Here is a 23,216-nt window from a genome sequence, read left to right as displayed (position 1 = left end):
CTCCCTGAGCAGAGGCCCTGGGAGGGCATGGCTTGGAAGAGGGACCCACTTGGAAGTCCCAGGGACCATACGCCGATACCAAGGACTTGTGGGTCAGTGGCAGAGACAAACTGTGGCAAGACTGAAATGAAGGTTTAGACTCTTGCAACAGCCTTAAATCTCTGGGAACACCTGGGAGGTTTGATTATTACAGCTGCCCTCCCTCCCTAACCACTCAGACAAATGGCCCACATTCAGGGTGGACAGCACCAACAACACACACAAACTTGGTGCACTAAATGGACCCCCACAAGATTCAGACCCTCACACACCACAGAGACAAAGTTGGGGAGAACTGGCTTGAGGGGAATAGGTGGATCACAGATGCCACATGCTGGTTAGTTAGAGAAAGTGTACACCACCAAGCTGTAGATCTGACAAATTAGAGGTAAGTCTTTGAATTAGCCTAAATATCCTAAAAGTACCCTATCAAGCTAAGCAAATGCCAAGAGGCCAAAAACAGAAAATTTTAAAGAATATGAAAAAACCAGATGATATGGATAAGCCAAACAAAAACACCCAAATCAGAAGATCAGAGGAGATGCAGTACTTGGAGCAATTAATCAAAGAACTAAAGACAAACAACAAGAGCATGGCACAGTATATAAAGGATATGAAGAAGACACTATAGGAGCATAAAGTAGAAATTGCAGGAGTAAATAAAAAAATAGATGATCTTATGGAAATAAAAGAAACTGTTGACCAAATTCAAATGCTTCTGGATACACATAGTACAAGACTAGAGTAAGCTGAACAATGAGTCAGTGACCTCGAGGATGACAGAAGAGAAAATGAAAGAATAAAAGAAAGAATGGGGAAAAAAATCACAATGGACCACAGGGATATGATAGATAATATATAAGACATCCAAATATAAGACTCATTGGTGTTCCAGAAGGGGAAGAAAAGGGTAAAGGTTGAGAAAGAGATTCAAAGAAATTGTTGGGGAAAACATCCCAAACCTTCTACACAACATGAATACACAAATCAAAAATGCCCAGCAAACTCCAGATAGAATAAATCCAAATAAACCCACTCTGAGACAACTTCTGATCAGACTGTCAAATACAGAAGAGAGGGAGCAAGTTCTGAAAGGACCAAGAGAAAAGCAATTCAGTGCTTACAAAGGAAACAACATAAGACTAAGTAGTGACTATTCAGCAGCCACCATGGAGGCGAGAAGACAGTGGCATGACATATTTAAAATTCTGAGTGAGAAAAATTGCCAATTAAGAATTCTTTACCCAGAAAAGCTCTCCTTCAAATTTGAGGGAGTGCTTAAATTTTTCACAGATAAACAAATGCTGAGATATTTTGCTAACAAGAGACCTGCCCTACCTGAGATACTAAACAGAGCCCTACTGACAGAGAAACAAAGAAAGGAGAGAGAAATATGGAAAAATGTTCAGTACTAAAGAGAATCAATATTGGTTCATTAAAGGACAATAAGTGAGAGAGGGAAAATATATATCTGCCAAACATAAACTAAAGGATAGTATGTCTGATTCAAGAAATGCCTTCACAGTAATAAGGTTGAATGTAAATGGATTAAAATCCCCAATTAAAAGATATAGAGTCACAGAATGGATCAAAAAATATGAACCATCAATATGTTGCATACAAGAGACTCATCTTAGACACAGGGACACAAAGAAATTGAAAGTAGAAGGATGGAAAAAATACTTCATGCAAACTACAGCCAAAAGAAAGCAGGAGTAGCAATATTAATCTCAGATAAAATAGACTTTAAATGCAAGGATGTTATGAGAGACTAAGAAGGCCACTACATACTAATAAAAGGGGCAATTCAACAAGAAGAAATAACAATCATAAATATTTATGCACCCAATAAAGGTGCCACACAATACATGAGACAAACACTGGCAAAACTAAAGGAAGAAATTGATGTTTCCACAATAATTGTGGGAGACTTCAACACATCACCCTCTCGTATAGATAGATCAGTCAGATGGAAGAACAATGAAGAAATTGAAAACCTAAACAATCTGATAAATGAATTGGATTTAACAGACATGTATAGAACATTACATCCCAAATCACCAGGATACACATTCTTCTCTAGTGCTCACAGAACTTTCTCCATAATAGATCATATGCTGGGACATGAAAAAAAGTCTCGATAAAATTAAGAAAACTGAAATTCTTCAAAGCACATTCTGTGCTTTGAGAAGAGCAACAAGATTGACAAGCCCCTAGCTAGACTGACAAAATCAAAAGGAGAGAAGACCCATATAAACAAAATAATGAATGAGAAAGGTGACATTACTGTGGATCCTGAAGCAATTAAAAAAATTATAAGAGGATACTATGAACAACTGTATGCCAACAAACTGGATAATGTAGAGGAAATGGACAATTTCCTGGAAACATATGAACAACCTAGACTGACCAGAGAAAAAATAGAAGACCTCAACCAAGCAATCACAAGCAAAGATCCAATCAGTCATCAAAAACTTCCCACAAATAAATGCCCAGGGACAGATGGCTTCACAGGGGAATTCTACCAAACTTTCCAAAAAGAACTGACACCAATCTTACTTAAACTCTTCCAAAACATTGAAGAAAATGGAACACTACCTAACTCATTTTATGAAGCCAACATCAATCTAATACCAAAACCAGACAAAGATGCCACAAAAAAGGAAAACCACAGGCCAATCTCCCTAATGAATATAGATGCAAAAATTTTCAACAAAATACTTGCAAATCAAACCCAAAGACATTAAAAAAATCATACACAATGACCAAGTGGGGTTCATTCCAGGCATGCAAGGATGGTTCAACATAAGAAAATCAATCAATGTTTTACAACATATTAGCAAATCAAAAGAGAAAAATCAAATGATCATCTCAATAGATGCTGAAAAAGCATTCGACAAAATTCAACATCCCTTGTTGATAAAAACACTTCAAAAGTTAGGAATTGAAGGAAACTTCCTCATATGATAAAGAGCATATATGAAAAACCCACAGCCAGCATAGTACTCAGTGGTGAGAGGCTGAAACCTTCCCCCTAAGATCAGGAATGAGACAAGGATGCCCGCTGTCACCACTATTATTCAACATCGTGCTAGAAGTGATAGCCAGGGCAATTTGGCAAGACAAAGAAATAAAAGGCATCCAAATTGGAAAGGAAGAAATAAAACTGTCATTATTTGCAGATGATATGATCTTATATCTGGAAAACCCTGAGAAATCGATGATACAGCTACTAGAGCTAATAAACAAATTTAGCAATGTAATGGGATACAAGATTAATGCACATAAGTCAGAAGTGTTTCTATACACTAGAAATGAACAAAGTGAAGAGACACTCAAGAAAAAGATACCATTTTCAATAGCAACTAAAAAAATCAAGTACCTAGGAATAAATTTAACCAAAGACATAAAAGACCTATACAAAGAAAACTACATAACTCTACTAAAAGAAATAGAAGGGGACCTTAAAAGATGGAAAAATATTCCATGTTCATGGATAGGAAGGCTAAATATCTTTAGGATGTCAATTCTACCCAAACTCATCTACAAATTCAATGGAATCCCAATCAAAATTCCAACAACCTACTTTGCAGACTTGGAAAAGCTAGTTATCAAATTTATTTGGAAAGGGAAGATGCCTTGAATTGCTGAAAACACTCTAAAAAAGAAAAACGAAGTGGGAGGACTTACACTCCCTGACTTTGAAGCTTATTATAAAGCCACAGTAGTCAAAATAGCATGGTACTGGCACAAAGATCCATATATTGATCAACGGAATCAAATTGAGAATTCGGAGATAGACCCCCAGTTCTATGCCTGACTGATCTTTGATAAGACCCCCAAAGCCACTGAACTGGGACATAACAGTCTTTTCAAGAAATTGGGCTGGGAGAGCTGGATATCCACATCCAAAAGAATGAAAGATGACCCCTACCTCACACCCTACACAAAAATTAACTCAAAGTGGATCAAAGACCTCAATATAAAAGACAGTATACCATAAAACTCCTAGAAGATAATGTATGGAGACATCTTCAAGACCTTGTATTAGGAGGTCACTTCCTAGACCTTACACCCAAAGCACAAGCAACAAAAGAAAAAATAGATAAATGGGAACTCCTCAAACTTAGAAGTTTCTGTACCTCAAAGGAATTTGTCAAAAGGGTGAAGAGGTAGCCAACTCAATGGGAAAAATTTTTGGAAACCATGTATCTGACAAAAGACTGATATCTTGCATATATAAAGAAATCCTACAACTCAATGACAATAGTACAGACAGCCCAATTATAAAATGGGCAAGAGATATGAAGAGACAGTTCTCTGAAGAGGAAATACAAATGGCCAAGAAACACATGAAAAAATGTTCAGCTTCACTAGCTGTTAGAGAGATGCAAATTGAAACCACAGCGAGATACCATCTCACACCAATTAGAATGGCTGCCATTAAACAAACAGGAAACTACAAATGCTGGAGAGGATGTGGAGAAATTGGAACTCTTATTCATTGTTGGTGGGACTGTATAATGGTTCAGCCACTCTGGAAGACATTCCGGCAGTTCCTTAGAAAACTAGATATAGAGTTACCCTTTGATCCAGGAATGGCACTTCTCAGTATATACCCCGAAGTTCTGAAAGCAGTGACATGAACAGATATCTGCGCACCAAAGCTCATAGAAGTATTATTCACAATTGCCAAGAGATGGAAACAACCCAAATGTCCTTCAACAGATGAGTGGATAAATAAAATGTGGTATAAACACATGATGGAATACTACACAGAAGTAAGAAGGAACAATGTTCTGAAACATATGACAACTTGGATGAACCTTGAAGACATTATGCTGAGCAAAATAAGCCAGGCACAAAAGGAGAAATATTATATGCTACCACTAATGTGAACAATGAAAAATGTAAAATAAATGGTTTATAATGTAGAATGTAGGGGACCTAGCAATAGAGAGCAATTAGTGAAGGGGGAATGATAACCCAATAAGAAGAGATAAGCTATCGTGGGTAAATTTAATGTTCTGAGAATGCCCAGGATGACTATGGTTTGTTAATTTCTGGTGGGTATGGTAGGAACAAGTTCACAGAAATGTTGGTATATTAGGTTACTTTCTTAGAGTAGCTGGGAACATGTTGGAAATAAAGTAGTTATTTTAGGTTAGTTGTCTTTTTCTTATTCCCTTGTTTTGGTTTGTTTGAAATGTTTTTTTGATTGTATGTTTAAAATTTTTTTTTGATATAGTTAGTAGTTAATTTTTAAAAAATGAAAAAAATATGCAGAGCCCCCCTGAGGGGATGGGGAAAATGCAGGGGTGTTGGGCTTCCCCACCTCAATGGTTGCTGATGTGCTGACAGACATTGGGGACTGGTGGTTTGATGGGCTGAGCCCTCTACCATGGGGCTTGCCCTTGGGAAGACTGTTAGTGCAAAGGAGAGGCTAGGCCTGCTTATAATTGTGCCTAAGTTTCTCCCCCTGAATTCCTCTTTGTTGCGCAGATGTGGCCCTCTCTCTCTAGCTAAGCCAACTTGGCAGGTGAAATCACTGCCCTTCCCCACTACATGGGATCTGACACCCAGGGGAGTGAATCTCCCTGGCAACATGGAATATGACTCCCAGGGAGGAATCTAGACCCAGCATCATGGGATGGAGAACATCTTCTTGACCAAAAGGGGGATGCAAAATGAAACGAAATAAAGTTTCAGTGGCTGAGAGATTTCAAATGGAGCTGAGAAGTCACTCTGGGGGACATTCTTATGCACTATATAGATAACCCTTTTTAGGTTCTAATGAATTGGGGTAGCTGGTGGTAGATACCTGAAACTATCAAACTACAACCCAGAACCCATGAATCTTGAAGATGATTGTATGAAAATGTAGCTTATGAGAGGTGACAATGGGATTGGGAAAGTCATGTGGATCACACTCCCCTTTGTCCAGTGTATGGATGGATGAGTAGAAAAACAGGGGCAAAAAAAAAAAAAAAAAAAAAAGGCACCCAGTGTTCTTTTTTACTTTAATTTTTATTCTTATTACTTTTGTGCATGTGATAATGAAAATGTTCAAAAATTAATTTTGGTGATAAACGCACAACTATGTAATGGTATTGTGAACGACTGATTGTATGCTTTGTATGACTGCATGGTATGTGAATATATCTTAATAAAATTGAATTTAAAAAAAGCCTATGTTCTTTAAATACAATCTTGTGGGGGCAGACCTATTTTGGGTAGGATCTTTTGATTAGGATTTTTCCATGGAGATGTGACTCTGCCCAATCAAGGTGTGTCTTAATTCCCTTGCTGGAGTCCCCTATGAGGCAGAGGCATTTTGGAGAAAGCTGGGAGAGGCTAAGAGAGTCAGAAGCCCAGAGACTTTTTGGAGAAAACAATTTTGAAACAGAATGTAGGAGAAGAAAGAGAAGCAGACATTGTCATGTACCTTCACATGGGACAGAGGAACCCCTGATGCCAATGACCTTACCTCAGACAAGGTATCTGTTTCATGGCCTTAGAACTATAAATTTGCAACCTTAGAAATCCCCATTGAAAAAGCCAATCCATTTCTGGCAGCTTTAGCAAACCAACACAAATCTCTTTGGGGAACTTCACAAAATGGTTTTACTCCATTAAATTCCATCACTTAATAGTGTGAAGAATGAAATAATAGTGTCATGGCACCTGCCATTTAAGGAGAACTTATTTTGCACAAGCACACTGCTCATCCCTTAACATACTTGGCCTTATTTATCTGTCACTGTAACCTTATGCAATAAGTGCTATGTGAAGACGGAGGCCCAGCAAAGTGCAGAGTCTTGTGTGGGATCACAAAACCAAAAGGTAGCAGAGACCAGATTTGTACCTTGAGCTCCATAGCTTATGATCTTAAATACAACATCTACTGCTTCCTCTTCTGAAAAATTTTGCTAATATAAAACATGACTATGTGACAATTTGGCAGGATTAAACACAACACTTAGAACATATATTCAAGCATGGACAAAATAAACTGGTGACTACATATGTTCAGCTAAGTGTTACATTAATATCCTTTCCATGCCATAGTAGCACAGGGTGTGTCCCCTGGGACTTGTTTACAGTATTTAGCTCTACATCCTTCTTTTTCTGAGATTCATTTCAAAGCACAAGTTGATATTAGGTGGTGTATTATTTGCTATTAACAGCTAATACCTTGAAAGGAGACAGAATAGTGTTCTTAAGAGCCGTACTTATGATTACTTTAAGTAACTATTAGACTTTGAAATTTATTTAACCATCCTTTTTCAATTCCTATCACAAAAGTTGAGATCTTTACAGTTTTAAAGAACAGAGTGCTGGAGATGTTAACTAGAAGGATGTTTGAGACTTTTTTTCTTTTCACAACTTTCTTTGTTGAAATGCCAGGACTACTCAAGTAACAGAATGTTCCCCAATTTGGTCATTATTTTCTCCGTCATTCCTCAAAGGATGATTTTTCCCTTTTAGATGCCAGTAATGCTCCTTAGAATTGACCTTTACTCCCCACAATGAAGGATTCTAGGACAGCAATGGTGTGAAGAATCTCAGGTTCCAAACCATACCCGGGGAATCAAATTACAATTACCCAGCTAAGTTCACAAGTCTGTCTTCTTCGTTTCAAACTCCCTCAGCTCCAAGCCAACCAGGACATCTCTTAGATCCCTGATAACTATGGAAAAACAGGTCTTTGTGCCTGGGCTCCAGGCACAAGTTGAAGACCAATTATAACACAGAAATTGCCCTGATACCTTAATTGGACTGCTCTTCTCCAAATCTCCTGAATAAAAACTTTAGCCTGGGCACTTCACTTAGGTCAGGTTACATGAGCTATTCTAGATTGTTCAGTTTCTCCATCTTATTTTGCTACCAGTCTGTTATTCTTGTCCCTTCAGTCCTTTTTCTTCATGCTTTCTTAAGGTTTACACTTTTTATAAAAAATTATTGGGTAATATATATACAACTTGGTCTACACTTATTGACTCAGTATCATTTTAAGTTCTAAGTTGTTTGCACATTCATATTTTATTTCCCACGAGCCACCATCCATATTGCTATATTGTCTTTAACACACAAAAAATTGCTTTTCTTGGAATAAAATGGAGCTACATTGGAGATGTGTCATCACATCTTCAATGCATAATGTAATCAGTGAATAATATCAAAGAAACAAGCCTCCAAGGTCCCAGTCCAATATATATGCACCAAAACCTTGAGAAGAGAGAAAGGACTATTACAGGGTATGACTGTTTTTTTTTTTTTAATTTACCTTTTTTCATGCATGGCTTTCCATATACACACCATGTTATTTTTTGAAAAATTTTTAGTTAGAGAAGTTGTAGGTTTACAGAAAAATCATGTAAAAAACACAGTGCTTCCATATACCTCCCCCCATTGTTAACACTTTGCATTAGGGTGGTACCTTTGTTACAACTGATGAAAGAATATTAAAATTGTGCTATTAACTATAGTCCATAGTTTGCATTAGGGTGTACTTTTTCCCACATACGACCTTATAATTAACACCTTGCATCAGTGTGGTACATTTGTTATAATTCATGAAAGAACATTTGTATAGTGGTACTATTACTATATTCCATCATTTAAAATAGGGTTCGCTGTGTTATGTAGTTCTATGTTTTATATTTTAATTTTTATTCTGGTAACATATATATGACCTACAATTTCCTCTTTTTAATCACGTTCACATATATAATTCAGTGCTGTTAATTACGCTCTCAATATTGTGCTGCCATCACCACCATCTTTGTTCAAAAGTTTTACAATCAACCTAGATAGAAATTCTGTACAAATTAAGCATTAACTCCCTATTCTCTACCCCCCAACTCAGCCTTTAGTAATCTATATTCTAGATTCTGGCTCTATGAGTTTTCTTATTCTAATTATTTCATACCCGTGAGATCATACAATATTTGTTCTTTTGTGTCTGACTTATTTTACTCAGCATGTCTTCAAGGTTCATCCACATTGTCTCATGTATCAGGACTTCATTCTTTTTTATGGCTGAATAATATTCCATTGTATGTACAAACCACATTTTGTTTATCCATTCATTGGTTGGTAGACACTTGGTTTGCTTCCATCTTTTGGCAATTGTGAATAATGCCGCTGTGAACATTGGTGTACAAATATCTGTTTGAGCCCCTGCTTTCAATTCTTCTGGGATACCAAGTAGGGGGAGTGCCAGGTCATATGGCAATTCTTTCTGAGGAACTGCCAAACCTTTTTCCACAGTGGCTGCACCATTTTATATTCCCACCAGCAATGAATGAGTGTTTTTATTTCTCCACATCCTCTCCAACACTTGTAATTTTCAATTTTTTAAAAATTAGTAGCCATTCTAGGGGTGTGAAATGGTATGTCATTGTGGTTTTGATTTGCATTTCCCTAATATCTAGTGATGTTGAGCATATTTTCATGTGCTGTTTAGCTATTTGTATATCCTCTTTGGAGAAATATCTATTCAAGTCTTTGCCCATTTTTTAGTTGGGTTGTTAGTCCTTTTATTGAGTTGTAGGGTTTTTAAAAATATATTCTGAGAGTGGAAGAGGGAAGTGAAGGTGCCAGGCTGAGGGTTCCTGCTGGGTTGGGGTTGCTGAGGTAGCGGTCGCACTAAGAGGAGGCCTTTGCCATCCTTCTGGATCAGGGATGTTGAAGAATATGGTGTCATCAGCCGGGTTCCAGATGGTGGATGTGGATGAGTACGATGAGAACAAGGTCCTGGTCAAGGAAGCTGGAGGTGATGGCCAGGCCCGGCCAACGAGGGCAAGGTCGACTCCTGTCTGTGGCAAGGAAACCTGACAGCTGCTCTACATGCAGCTCTGAAAAAGAATCAGACTGTGAAGGATTGGGCAGGCAGCATTGTCCTGAAGATGCTTATCTCTCTTAAAGGTAATGATATTGAGAAGGCAGTTCAATCTCTGGACAATAATGGTGTGGATCTCCTAGTGAGATATATTTATAAAGGCTTTGAAAGCCCCTCTGACAATAGCAGTGCTATGTTATTGCAGTGGCATGAAAAGGCCCTTGCAGCTGGAGGAGTAGGATCTATCATTTGAGTCTTGACTGCAAGGAAAACAGTGTAGTCCAGCAGGAACTGGATATCTGCCATGGGAATGAGAGCTGCTTGTACAAAGACCAAAACAACCAAATACTACTGCTGCCATTTGGGTAGCATCTGTTTCTCTCAGTTTTGCCTTCTTGCTTCCTTTTTCATATCTGTAAAGAAGAAAATCATATATCAGTTCTTCTTTTAATGAAAAATGTGATAATAGGAAATTTTATTTCAACAGGAGTGTTTCATGCTGTTAATAGCTATTTCAGTGATATGAATACCAGGCTGTATATAGCATAATTTACAATCAAGTTTAATTGTGCAATTTTTAATCCCTATTGGCTGGGTTTTGTTTTGTTTTGTTTTTGACTAATACTGAGAGATGTGGTAAAATATTGAGGCCAGTTTTCCTAACTCATTGCTAGCCAAGCAGTGATCTGAATAAAACATATATTTGAGAGACTGGCAGCTATTAACATTGCAAAAGTGGACCATACTTCCCCTATTTAAGCATATGTTTTTCAGGAACACATGATGGATGAACACCACTACCAAGTTACAGCTTTGTTTCTGCTAGGCTCCAGATTATCTATGCTGTGAGTTTTTAAGTATGCTTTCTTCCTGTAAGCATCCAATAATCATGGCTTCTCAATTTCTTTGTGGTTACCCAGCATCCAGAGCAAGGAGTCTTGCTCTATACAAATGTATCTATAAAATATCAGAGCCTGTTTGACATAAGCATAAAACTTTTGTCCCAATAGTATGGCCCTATTTGGGGAAACTGTAATCCAAACCAGAAAGGATAGGGACACTGTGATGTAGTTCATTCTCTGGGCAGCCTCTGAATGAAATGCTATTTTCTTTAGAAATACAGAAGCTGCCTTAGTCATTATGAAGTGTACAATTAGTATTTAATATGCCCTGCAAATATCTTCAGTGTTCTTCAGGTAATTGGGATCTCAAAAGATTTGGTTCAGATCCAAACAAACATACATTCCATATTTTGTCCCGGTGTTTTTTAAAAATGAAAATGCCACACAGCAAAAGGTGTTTATTTTGTTGGAGAAACCAGATCAGTTCTCAAGAAAATGACTGGTGTTTATAAAAAGTTATTCTTCAGTAGCTCCAAAACAAATCACCCAAATGCATATGACCAAGAGGGAATTGGATACCAGTTTCATGATCAATGACTTATGTGAAAACTGGTGCAGAAATTGTATAAACTCTTTGCTGTTTTTAATACCTGCTGTTTTGTTTTGTTTTGTAAAAATGATAAAGTTCAGAAAACAAAATGTCAGTGTTGAATATTTTATTTTTCTAGCTCTCTTACTTTAGTGATTAAGAAGAAAGATTTCCTGCTGCTACTATCAGGTTATTGTACTCTGGATAAAAACTAATTTCATACAAAGGGTTTATAAGACTACTTTTACAAATATAAGGTAAAATAAAGGGGAGAGTCATTAATGATGTCAGAGCACTACTGGAACCTTTGGAGTGATTCCATAGTCCTTTGGATGCCAGCTGAAAACGTGTAGTATGATACCAAAAAGACTACGACTAGAATGTGCAAAGTAGCCTAGTAGCTGCAACCATTTATTCCCAGCTTCTAAACCCCTCTTTCTTACATGCCAAATCTGTTTCTTATTCTTACCTACAGCATCCTCTGTTTTTATTTTTCAACTGCACCTGACTAGACCCCTGCTTTTTAAAGCTTTAAAAACTTACAGGCAATTCAAAGGGCTGTGGGTTAAGAGAAGCTAAGCAATAGATATTAGAGGTAGTCATTGTGGGTGTAACATAAAAACTTACAAACCTTCAAATGAAAACAAAGGTGATATTGCTATACTTTTTTCATAAAGTCCTTCTTAACATCACTTTCAAGTCTGAAGTGTTGGGAAAATTCTGGAGTTCAGTAATTCTGTAGTCACAAGAATGGGTATGTTTGAAATATGCCAGCCTCTCATCTTTTCTCAGGAGACAGTACAGCATGGGGACTGACAAGATGAATGGATGCCAGCTGGGAACAAATGGCTCAACTGATGCCTACTGGCTAAATGTCAGTCCAGGCCACACTGACAATGACACAATGCAGTCTTGATGGAAAGAGTGGGGGATAGTCAGGATCAATTGCAAAAAAAGATATAAATGCTGAGGGGCACTTTTGGCACAAAAGTAGTTCTTTCAACTCCCATCCCCTTCTACTTTAATCTTAGTGGTTTCGTTGTTTGTTTTGGTTTCACCATTTTTTAAAGAGGAAAAAATGGCAAACGGTACCCTCTTTTGATCATTAGGTAGTATCACCATTTAGGTAACTGTCTTTCCATAACAAGTATGATAATGAATTAAGGAAATCCATTAATACACAAGTGAAATTAATGTGTAGAAGGTATAAATGAACCAAACATGTATTTTTTAAGCATTTACATAGTCCCCAGGATCATGAGGGACTTAACAGGAGACTAAGTTCTGGGCCTTGTTCACAATTGGCAAGTAAGATTTAAGAACTTAAAAATTGATGCCATACAATGTAGCATTTGACTGCAAATGCCATTTGTCAGTGTTGGGGGAACAGCAAAATTAGGGTGAACTGGAGTAAAATGAGACAGATCAACCTTGAACTTGGTCTTTCAGTGGCAGAAAGGACAGGAAGTCCAAGTGACACAAGCAGGGTAGGAAAAAAGAGAAAGTTAAAGTAGGTTTAAACGTTGCTTTTCTTGTGGTTTTAATGTTTTTCACATAAAGTAAAATTCTGAATCGAATTATTTATTAAAATGATCAGGCTTTATGCTATATAATTTAACTTGTATGGTCAGTTTATCCAAATACCATAATTAAATGGAACCTTGAATGGGGGTAAGATCTCATTGGTTTGTACAGGTTAGCATGAAACCCCGATACAACCCAGAATAATTTGGGCAGAGAATAAAAAGTATTTGCAAATCCCCTATGAAGGCCTGGGGAAAAGTATGGAAATATTAACCTTCCCCACCTGGGGAATTCCTGATATTCTTGCAAGCATTGGGGACTACCATTGTAGTAGGCCAAGCCCTCAATTTTGGGGCTTGCCTTTATGAAGCTTGTTACTGCAAAGGAGAGGCTAAGTCTAATTACAATTGTGCCTAAGAGTCTCTCCCAGAGAAACTCTTGTTGCTCAGATGTGGCCTGTCTCTCTCTAAGCCCACTTGGCTGATAAACTCACTGCCCTCCCCCTACATGCGACATGATTCCCAGGGATGTAAATCTCCCTGAAAACGTGGGACATGACTCCCAGGCATGAGCCTGGATCCAGCATTGTGGGATTGAGATAAACCTTCTTGACCAACAGGGGGAAGAGAAATTAAACAAAATAAAGTTTCAATGGCTGAGAGATTTCAAATGGAGTCAAGAAGTCATTCTGGAGGTTTTTCCTTTTTTTTTTCTTAATTAAATTCAGTTTTATTGAAATATATTCACATACCATACAATCATCCATGGTGTACAATCAACTGTTCACAGTACAATCATATAGTTATACATTCATCACCACAATCTATTTCTGAACATTTTCCTTACATCAGAAAGAATCAGAATAAGAATAAAAAATAAAGGTAAAAAAGAACACCCAAATCATCCTCCCCCATCCCACCCTAATTTTCATTTAGTTTTTGTCCCCATTTTTCTACTCATCCATCCATACACTAGATAAAGGGAGTGTGATCCACAAGGTTTTCACAATCACACTGTCACCCCTTGTAATCTACATTATTATACAATCGTCTTCAGGAGTCCAGACTACTGGGTTGGAGTTTGATAGTTTCAGGTATTTACTTCTAGCTATTCCAATACATTAAAATGTAAGAGGTGTTATCTATATAGTGCATAAGAATGTCCACCAGAGTGACCTCTCAACTCCATTTGAAATCTCTCAGCCACTGAAACTATTTCGTCTCATTCTGCATCCCCCTTTTGGTCAAGAAGATATTCTCAATCCCACGATGCCAGGTCCAGATTCATCCCCGGGAGTCATATCCTGTGTTGCCAGGGAGATTTACACCCCTGGGAGTCGGGTCCCACGTAGGGGGGAGGGCGGTGAGTTCACCTGCCAAGGTGGCTCAGTTAGAGAGAGAGAGAGGGCCACATCTGAGCAACAAAGAGGTACTCAGGGGAAGACTCTTAGACACAATTATATGCAAGTTTAGCCTCTCCTTTGCAGTAACGAGCTTCATAAGGGTAAGTCCCATGATAGAGGGCTCGGCACATCAAACCACCCGTCCTAACGTTTGTGACAACATCAACATCAGTCCAGGTGAGGAAGTCCAACACTTCTGCACTTTCCCCTAGCTCCTTGGGGTGTGGGGGGGGACTGTAAGTATATTTTTTATTCTCTGCCCAAATTACTTTGGGATGTGTCACTATTTCACTCTAACCTATACTAACCTACCGTATCTCACTTCCTATTCAAAGTTCCATGTAATTGTGGTGTTTGAACAAACCAACTGTAGAGTTATACTGTTTAGAAAATATAGATCCTGCACTAAATAGACATCTCTTCCCTTGGTCTCACATGGAAGTTGAAGTTTTAAAACACAGTTTCGACCTTTACCCTTTGGCCTGGTTTGCCCTAGTCTTAACCAGATCTGCTTCATTCATATTTCTAATTGAAGTCTGGGTTCTTTTTCAGCTTTTTTTTTTAACAGTTGCTGCATGCGCTAACAAACACTGACATTCATATCTTCAGAGCTCTAGCTCTGAGTTTCAAGTGTCACAGAGATACCCATTGTTCCAGAGATCAATCAGGTTATACACTAAGGGATCAGCATCTCATAGTTTGGAGATAGCCATTACAATACAGGAATAGAGTTGACTGCTGTAAGAGCTTACAATCTAGGGACCATCGCAATAATCATTTCCATGTTAGGCTGTGTTCTAAGATTCAATTCTGAGTTTAGACATTGTAGTTAGTCCATATTGATGAGGCATTATAGCATTTGCCTTTATTTCTGGCCTACTTCACTCAAATGCTGTGTACAGGATCCATTCACCTCATTGCGTGTCTCACAGCTTCAATCCTTCTTGTAGTTGCTCAATATTCCATTGTATGCATACGTCACAGTTCACCATTCTGTTCCTCAGTCTATGTACCCTTAGACCATGGAGGTTATTCTTAAACATTATATAGACATCCCTTTTTAGTTTTTAGTGTACTAGAATAGCTAGAAGGAAATACCTGAAACTGTGGAACTGCAATCCAGTATCCTTGATTCTTGAAGACGATCACATAACTACATAACTTATATGGTGTGACTGTGTCATTGTGAAAACCTTGTGGCTCTCACTTCCTTTATCCAGTGTATGGACAAATGAGTAGAAAAAAGAGGAACAAAAAGTAAATGAATAATGGGGGGAAAAAGGAGTATGAGATGTTTTGGGTATTCTTTTTTACTTTTATTTTAATTTTTATTAGTTTTTTTGGAGTAATGAAAATGTTCAAAAATTGAAGGTGGTGATGAATGTACAACTATGTGATGATACTACGAACAATTGATTGTACACTTTGAATGATTGGATGGTATGTGAATATATCTCAATAAAATTGCATTAAAATATATTCTGGATATTAAACTATTATTGGATATGTGGTTTCCAAGTATTTTGTCCCATCGAGTACTTTTTCTTTTCACTTTCATGACAAAGTCTTTTGATGCACAAAATTTTTAAATTTTGATGATGTCCCATCTATCTTTCTTTTGTTGCTTGTGCTTTGGGTGTAATGTCTAAGAAACCATGACCTACCCCAACGTCCTGAAAATGCTTCCCTACATTTTCTTCTAGGAATTTTATAGTCCTGGTTATATATTGAGGTCTTTGATGTGTTTTGAGTTAATTTTTGTATAAGGTGTGAGATATGGGCCCTTCTTCATTCTTTTTTTATTATTCATTTTATTGAGATATATTCACATACCACGCAGTCATACAAAACAAATCGTACATTTGATTGTTCACAGTACCATTACGTATTTGTACATTCATTACCAAAATCAATCCCTGACACCCTCATTACCACACACACAAAAATAACCAGAATAATAATTAAAGTGAAAAGGAGCAACTAAAGTAAAAAAGAACACTGGGCGCCCTTGTCTGTTTGTTTGTTTGTTTGTTTCCTTCCCCCACCTTTCCACTCATCCATCCACAAACTAGACAAACGGGAGTGTGATCCCTATGCCCTCCCCCCCGATCCCACTGTCCCCCCCCATAAGCCACATTTTTATACAATTGTCTTCAAGATTCATGGGTTCTGGGTTGTAGTTTGATAGTTTCAGGTATCCACCACCAGCTACCCCAATTCTTTAGAACCTAAAAAGGGTTGTCTATATTGTGTGTAAGAGTGCCCACCAGAGCGACCTCTCAGCTCCTTTTGGAATCTCTCTGCCACTGAAGCTTATTTCATTTCCTTTCACATCCCCCTTTTGGTCAAGAAGATGTTCTCCATCCCACGATGCCGGGTCTACATTCCTCCCCGGGAGTCATATTCCACGTTGCCAGGGAGATTCACTCCCCTGGGTGTCTGATCCCACGTAGGGGGGAGGGCAGTGATTTCACCTTTCAAGTTGGCTTAGCTAGAGAGCCTTCTTCATTCTTTTACATATGAATATCCAGTTCTCCCAGCACCACTTGTTGAAGAGACTATTCTTTCCCGATTGAGTGGACTGGGTGTGACTTATAAACAGTCACTTAACTTAAACGCAACATTTTTTAAGAATTGCAAGCAGTGGATTGTCAATCTTATTCTTCAGTGCAAAGAGTCAGGTGTGACTGGTTCATAAAATATCAATTTAAATTTCTTTTAGAGAACTTAAGTTGTCAAAACATATGTAAAAACCCATAGCCTAATTGAAACATGAAAATCTCCCTAGGCAAAAGTTGAATATAATTAGCATCTTATCTTGATGGTTCTGATTTTCTCAAAGCTCCTGCCTGATGATAATTAACTTTTGTCCGCAATCAGTTGCCACACAGAAGCATCTTTTGTTAAATTGAAAGTCTTTTACCTGAAGGTTTCCTTTACATAAAATTTCTAAAGATAATTCAGAAGAAAAAGCAGCTGGACATTTGTGTTAGCAATTTTTTTAGATTTTTAGACCTGTGATTAGACGGTAGGCTTCATACCAAATTACAAAGACCGAGTTTCTTTGAATGGCATTGTAATCAAATAAAATGACTCTTCAATATACATGTTTGGCCCTGACCTTTCATTTTTTGCCACTCCTATGTTTTCAGCTCTGTATAGACATCTTCGTTTGGGTTTCTCTCCGTCACCTCAACCTTTTACTTTAAAGTAGACTCATAATCTTTCCAACATTTCTTTTTCTCTTGATGGTATTCAGTTAAGGTTCCAACTTAGAAATCTTGGCATCATCTTGGAACCATATTGTTCTTTCATTAACAAACATTTATTGAACATCTACCATAGACCAGGTACCTTGCAAAGTGCTGGACACCTAATGTTGTTTTCAGGTGACTCTATAGTCAGATTTTAAATGAGTTGTTTTATTTTCTGATCTATATGAATGCATGTAGAAAAACAATAAATGGTAGCTACTATCATTTTTAATATTGCCAGTGTTGTTTTTTAATTTGTTAGGGTCATCCTCTTCTTTCCTTTTCACACTCTAAATGCCGGCTCTTAAAACCTCATGCTAAAATTTATAAAGTCAGAAACTAGAACACAGGTTATGAGGGGCTGAGTGGGCGTAGAGAATGGGGAATTAATGCTTAATTGATTCATAGTTTCTGTTCGGGAGTGATGGAAAAGTTTTGGTAATGGATGGTGCTGATAGTGGCACAACATTGTGAATGTAATTAAGACCTCTGAAATGCATAATTGAAAGTGGATAATATGGGAAATTTTAGGTTGTATATATGTTACCAGAATAAAGATGGAAAGAAAACAACATAGAACTCTGTGGCTGAGTGCTGGGGTATATGAGAACTCTGTACTATCTGCATGAATTTTCTGGAAACTTATTCCTGCTCTAAAAACAAAACAAAACAAAACAAAACAAAACAAAACAAACTCATGCTTAGATTTTTGTAACAGCTTTACCTTGTCTTCAAAGAGGGGATCATTTGGGATCATTTTAGTTTTGTTCTTTTGTCTGCTTGCTGGATTTGATGTGTTTGGGCTTAGCTTTAGAGGACTTTATGAGCCTTGTTAGCCCCATCCATCTTCTGTTAGATTATCCAGAAGTAAAGCCTGAGAAAGGGATTGGGTTGCATAAGATGTACTGAGGGATTGCTCTTTTTGAAATACTTGTAAGATTCACAGAATGAAGAAACAAGAATCAGGAAAAGATGTGATCTCAGGTAAATTCTGGTCTTGATCTGATCCATAGGGTTGGGGCTCTGGAGTTTAAATCCGCTTTTGGCAAGGGGTTGACCTCTTATACCTGTTTCAATAATTCACAAGCTGTGGGTCACCCGCAAACTGCGGCGCAATTGCCTGGAAGAGGTGGCTTTGACAGCTGAGGGCCATTCTCTAGAGAAAGGGGAACAGCTGTGAGACATTAACAGCCAACAATTTAGCAGCTGCAGGATGGATACAGTGGAGGGATTTGGGCAGAGCACCAATAGAGCTTGTGATTCAGTCATTTATAAACTTTAGTATACATCAGAATCACCTGTTGAGCTTTTTAAATCAGCAGTTACTGGACCACAGGCCCAGGGTGTTTCTGATTCATTAGGTCTGTCTGAGGTGAGAATTTGTAGTTCTAACAAGTTCCCAGGTGATGCTGATGCTGCTGGTCTCAGAACTACACTTTGAGAACCACTGCTTTACATAGAATAATAGACGATATATACTCTTAAAATTGGATCCTACATAGGATTGCCAGATAAAATATAGGAAGCCCAGTTAAATTTTAATTTTAGATAAAAAATAATTTTTATTAGAAATATGTCTCAGGTATTGCATGGGACATACTTAGACTAAATTGTCTGAAAGTCCAATTTAAATTTAAATGTATTTGCTAAATCTTGCAACTTCAATCCTACATCACCATAAGTGCCAATATGGAGAAAGTGTTGCAAGGTGTTACAAGATCAGTATATTTATAATGAAAATGCAAGTAGAGAATACAATATAATTGAAATTGTTGAAAAAATGACCAGTATTTGATTGGATAGCTCCTACTATGATAGAAACAATTCTGAATGATAAAGAGCAAATGGTGGCAAATGTAAAAAGTTTTGGGCCTTTCCAGTTAGCAATAACCAGGGAGAGGTGATGAAAATCAATTGAAGAAGTGGAAAACTTTTGACCATATGATTCAGGGGATCAGTATCAGTGTCAGATGCCTATTAATCTGACACTTTTTAGGCTAAAGCTAGTTTAGAAGTTATTTAACAAACTCAAAAGCTACACCTGGTAAAATGCTGTGACTGACAATTTTATTACTTGCATTTATTTAATCTGACCACCCTATTTTAATACTGCAGTTCCTCCCTCTACCCCTGACACCTGATGCTCCCAAGCCCTCTTTACATTTTCTTTTTCTATAGCACTTATTTCTTTCTAATATATAATTTACCTAGTTAATATGTTTATTTGCTAGAATATAAGCTCCTAGAGTGCAAGGATCTTTGTTTTGTTCAATGATATATCCTAAGAGCCTGGAAGAGTCTCTGACACATACTAAGTACTCATTTTTTTTAATGAATCAATGAATGAATGCATCACAAGGATTGCTTGTTCCCTAGACTCTAGTTTCCCTTGGCTCAGGGCTGTTTGACTATGAGAGATGAGGTAGTGAGGGGCTAACAATTGCTACAGTGTTCTCTGAGGGCTGGCATTGGGAAGATGTATGTACCTCAACAGATTGTCAGTGTATTCAAAACTGGTCTGTCTGGGGAAAAGATGCATGATAGAACATATCAACAAGAAGAAAGGTGTGCTTGGTTTTTAGAACCAGGAAGGTCAGGCCCACACTAACTTTATGGCAGAAGGTTCTTGCACATAAACCACACAGCAGAGGCTGTTCCCACTTGTGGCAAGAGACTAGTGTTCTGAACCTCTTATCAGTCAGTTCTTAGTATGCCGCTTCCAGTCTGGGGTGTAACCTCCTTGGCCTGCACCTCCTATCAGCCCAGGGCAATTCCTAGGAGACAGGGGACAGCTGTGAGCCTTTAGAAGGCGACATTCACAGCAGCTGGGTGTAAAAGCTTTCAGGATCTGCAACCTTAAAGCTCTCTGAATTCTGAACAAATCTTTAAAGCCTTTTTGAATTTGTTCTATCCTTAATTATAGGAGTATTTGTATTCAGGCAAAGGGAGGAAAGAAGCCCTGTTGGGAGTCTGAGTTAGGAGAGGGGAGGCAGGGAGAGGGCAAAATGGGAGGGAGGTGTAAGTGAGGTGGAGGTTTAAAACTAGAGACACTGGAAAAGTTCGTGGGAAAGAACATCCTGTGTTTGGCCTGAGAAAAGTCCCTGTTTTAGACTTAACAAAGGGTATAAATCAGTGAACATGGCTCCAATTTACTTCATCCTTAGCAACTCTTGAGAAGAACACTCTAAGTTGCAAGTGGGTTTAATACAGCTGCTAGATAATTCTCCTTCTAGGACAGTGGTCTTCAAATGTTTTGCTCACGTACCTTTTTTTTTTTTTCAGGGGAGAGCGTGAACGCAGTCCCCCACTACCACAAATTAAGCAGTAGAGTTTCCCACATTTGGGGAAATTGCAGGGGTCAGCACATCCGGAGTGCGATGGATAAGCCTCGCCCTGGAAAAACTACCTTCGTGATGATGGTATCTCCCCTGCCAGGTAAGTATTGCTCACATACTTTCTAAAATAAGTTTGGAATGTTCCATAATAAATCTAAAAGTTGACAGATATCTAACAATTTTTTATGGAGAGATTTATGAAAGTTTAAATAATTGCAAAATATGTAATTTCTGATATATTGTAAAATTTAGATTGACATTTAAAAATAAAACTGTTGCATCCCTCTTTTAAATGTACTAAATATAGCCATAGCACCTTGATACCCACCATTATCCATTTAAAAGGTAAATGAACAGTCTCCTTTTGAGCAGTCAGAAATTTTGTCACACTGTTTTAGCCTTGAACTCATATTTTCATTCTACTCACTCCACAGAGTTTTATCCTGATGAGATATATTTTTTATTCCTGAAAGTCTTTGGTCATCACATCCTAATCTCTGCCATGAAAACATGTGTGAATTTAAATTTAAAAATGCTTATTTCCTGTATCTGTGAGGCTCTGAGTCTTTGGGACTGTTTTCATTATGATTATTATACACACTTGATTAAAATAGCATAATTACATTACAAATTTTATAATTACTAAACATAAGATAGTATTTTATTGGAAATATATCTCTTAATGTGATGGAAGTGGATTTTTTAAAAAAAGTAGTTCATATATCTGTGGATGAATGTTACCTATTGGTGGAATGAGATTGTTTAGCATTTCTAGTAGATTTAAGTGTTGAGTTCTTGTTCACATAAATATGTGGATGGAAATGAAAGTTTAGTTAAAAGTGTCAGTCAAATGAACACTTTCCAAATTATATGCCCAAAATCACAAAATGATCTGTCACAAAAATTATTTTTAATGTAATCTATCATGTGACAACTTGTCTAGGCCCTCCTCTGATTTTGTTGAAAACAAAGAATTAGAAACTACCTGTCTTGCAAAAAGAATTTGATATCTCATCATTAAAGTAACATGCTTTCTCAATATGAACACCACTCTTTCCAATGGTTTGTTCATTTAGTGTCCATGAGGTTTTCACACCTTGGGGCCAAACACCAAGGCAAGCCTTGAGAAGGGTTAGAAACATGCCTTTCTTCTGTAAAGTCAGAAGGGGAAATGTGGGAAAGTAGATCCCTTAGGTGTGTTCTCATGTAGACTGAATTTGGGAAAGAGTACACATAGAAGTTAAAGATTTGGAAATTGATTAAAAACAAATAGACAAACACACAAACTGTACCCACATGCACATCCCTTGTAAAGTCTTTGTGTACCCTAGGAGTATGTACTCCCAGTTTGAAGAACATTGACCCACAGAACAGAACAACATGAAAAGCCAGGGATTGGGGTAGGGAGGTGGGCATTATCCCTACTGACCCCACCCAGACACAGTAACATGATTGCAAAAGTCAGTGTTGAGTCAGTCTGCTATGGAATCCCAAAACCCATGTAATCAATCTAGAACTCAACCTGCACACAGGGTCAGGGCATCTGTTTACTTATATTCATACTAAAGAGTAGAAGATTGGTAAAGGGACTGTCTGGCAGAATCTCAGGGGAGGGTCATAAAAGTGCAATTGGCCTTTTGGATGAAGGAGCTCAGTGAGAACCACAAATAAAGGTTACCCCTTTACCTGGCTCCCAGTTTCCTCTTAACTTCACGTAAAGCTCTTTGAAGTGCACACAGCTTAGTTTCAGGGAGCAATGAGGTTGACGATCAAGAAAAATCACAAGAGGAGGCTAATGTAATTTCTCTTTATGTAGTCTAACAATGCCCTTCTAGCCTAGCTCAGTGTTTTGGACTTAAGTAGATACTTCCACCCCAGCAGATTTTCAACAGGGCTCTGCAGGTACTCACATAATTCTGCAATGAAATATTTTGCTAAAAAGATTTAAACTGACTGAGGAATTGGTTCATAATTTCTATCTATTTTAAATAGAATTTACAGAACGACTTGGGAAAAAATGTGCTCTGATTCTGAAAACACACATGTGCACATGTGCACACGTGCACACACACACACTCATACACAGCCCACACAAGCCATTCCTTGAACACACAATTACTTTCACTTGTTTGTTCCCCAGCACGTTTCATCTTCTCAGTAGAGTGTTCCCCAATCTTTCCAGAAAATGTTTGCTTCCTCTTCTGTATACAGTTTTGTATTTACCAATATTATAGTGCTTCCCATGTTGTATCATAATTATATAATTACATGTACTGTAATTTGATTGCTTGAATATATCTTCTCCACATTACCTCAACCAATTCCTTAGTTCACCATCTCTTATCTGGATAGCATCCAGTTTTGACCCACTCCTACCTATTTTTCTA

General features: G+C 37.7%; 1 non-coding gene and 1 pseudogene across 1 annotated transcript; one reads left to right on the top strand and one right to left on the bottom strand.

Moving 5' to 3' along the window:
• Positions 1-9,726: 9,726 nt before the first annotated feature.
• LOC119523677 lies at positions 9,727-10,163 on the top strand (annotated as a pseudogene).
• Positions 10,164-20,773: 10,610 nt separating this feature from the next.
• On the bottom strand, positions 20,774-20,937 carry LOC119523939. Its single transcript, XR_005214739.1, has one exon. It is a non-coding gene; the product is annotated as a U1 spliceosomal RNA (small nuclear RNA).
• Positions 20,938-23,216: the final 2,279 nt, after the last annotated feature.

Source organism: Choloepus didactylus, chromosome X (assembly GCF_015220235.1).
Source record: "Choloepus didactylus isolate mChoDid1 chromosome X, mChoDid1.pri, whole genome shotgun sequence".
In the NCBI taxonomy this organism is placed as follows: Eukaryota; Metazoa; Chordata; class Mammalia; order Pilosa; family Megalonychidae; genus Choloepus; species Choloepus didactylus.
The sequence above is the reverse complement of the archived record's forward strand: the minus strand, read 5'-3'. Positions and strand labels throughout refer to the sequence as shown.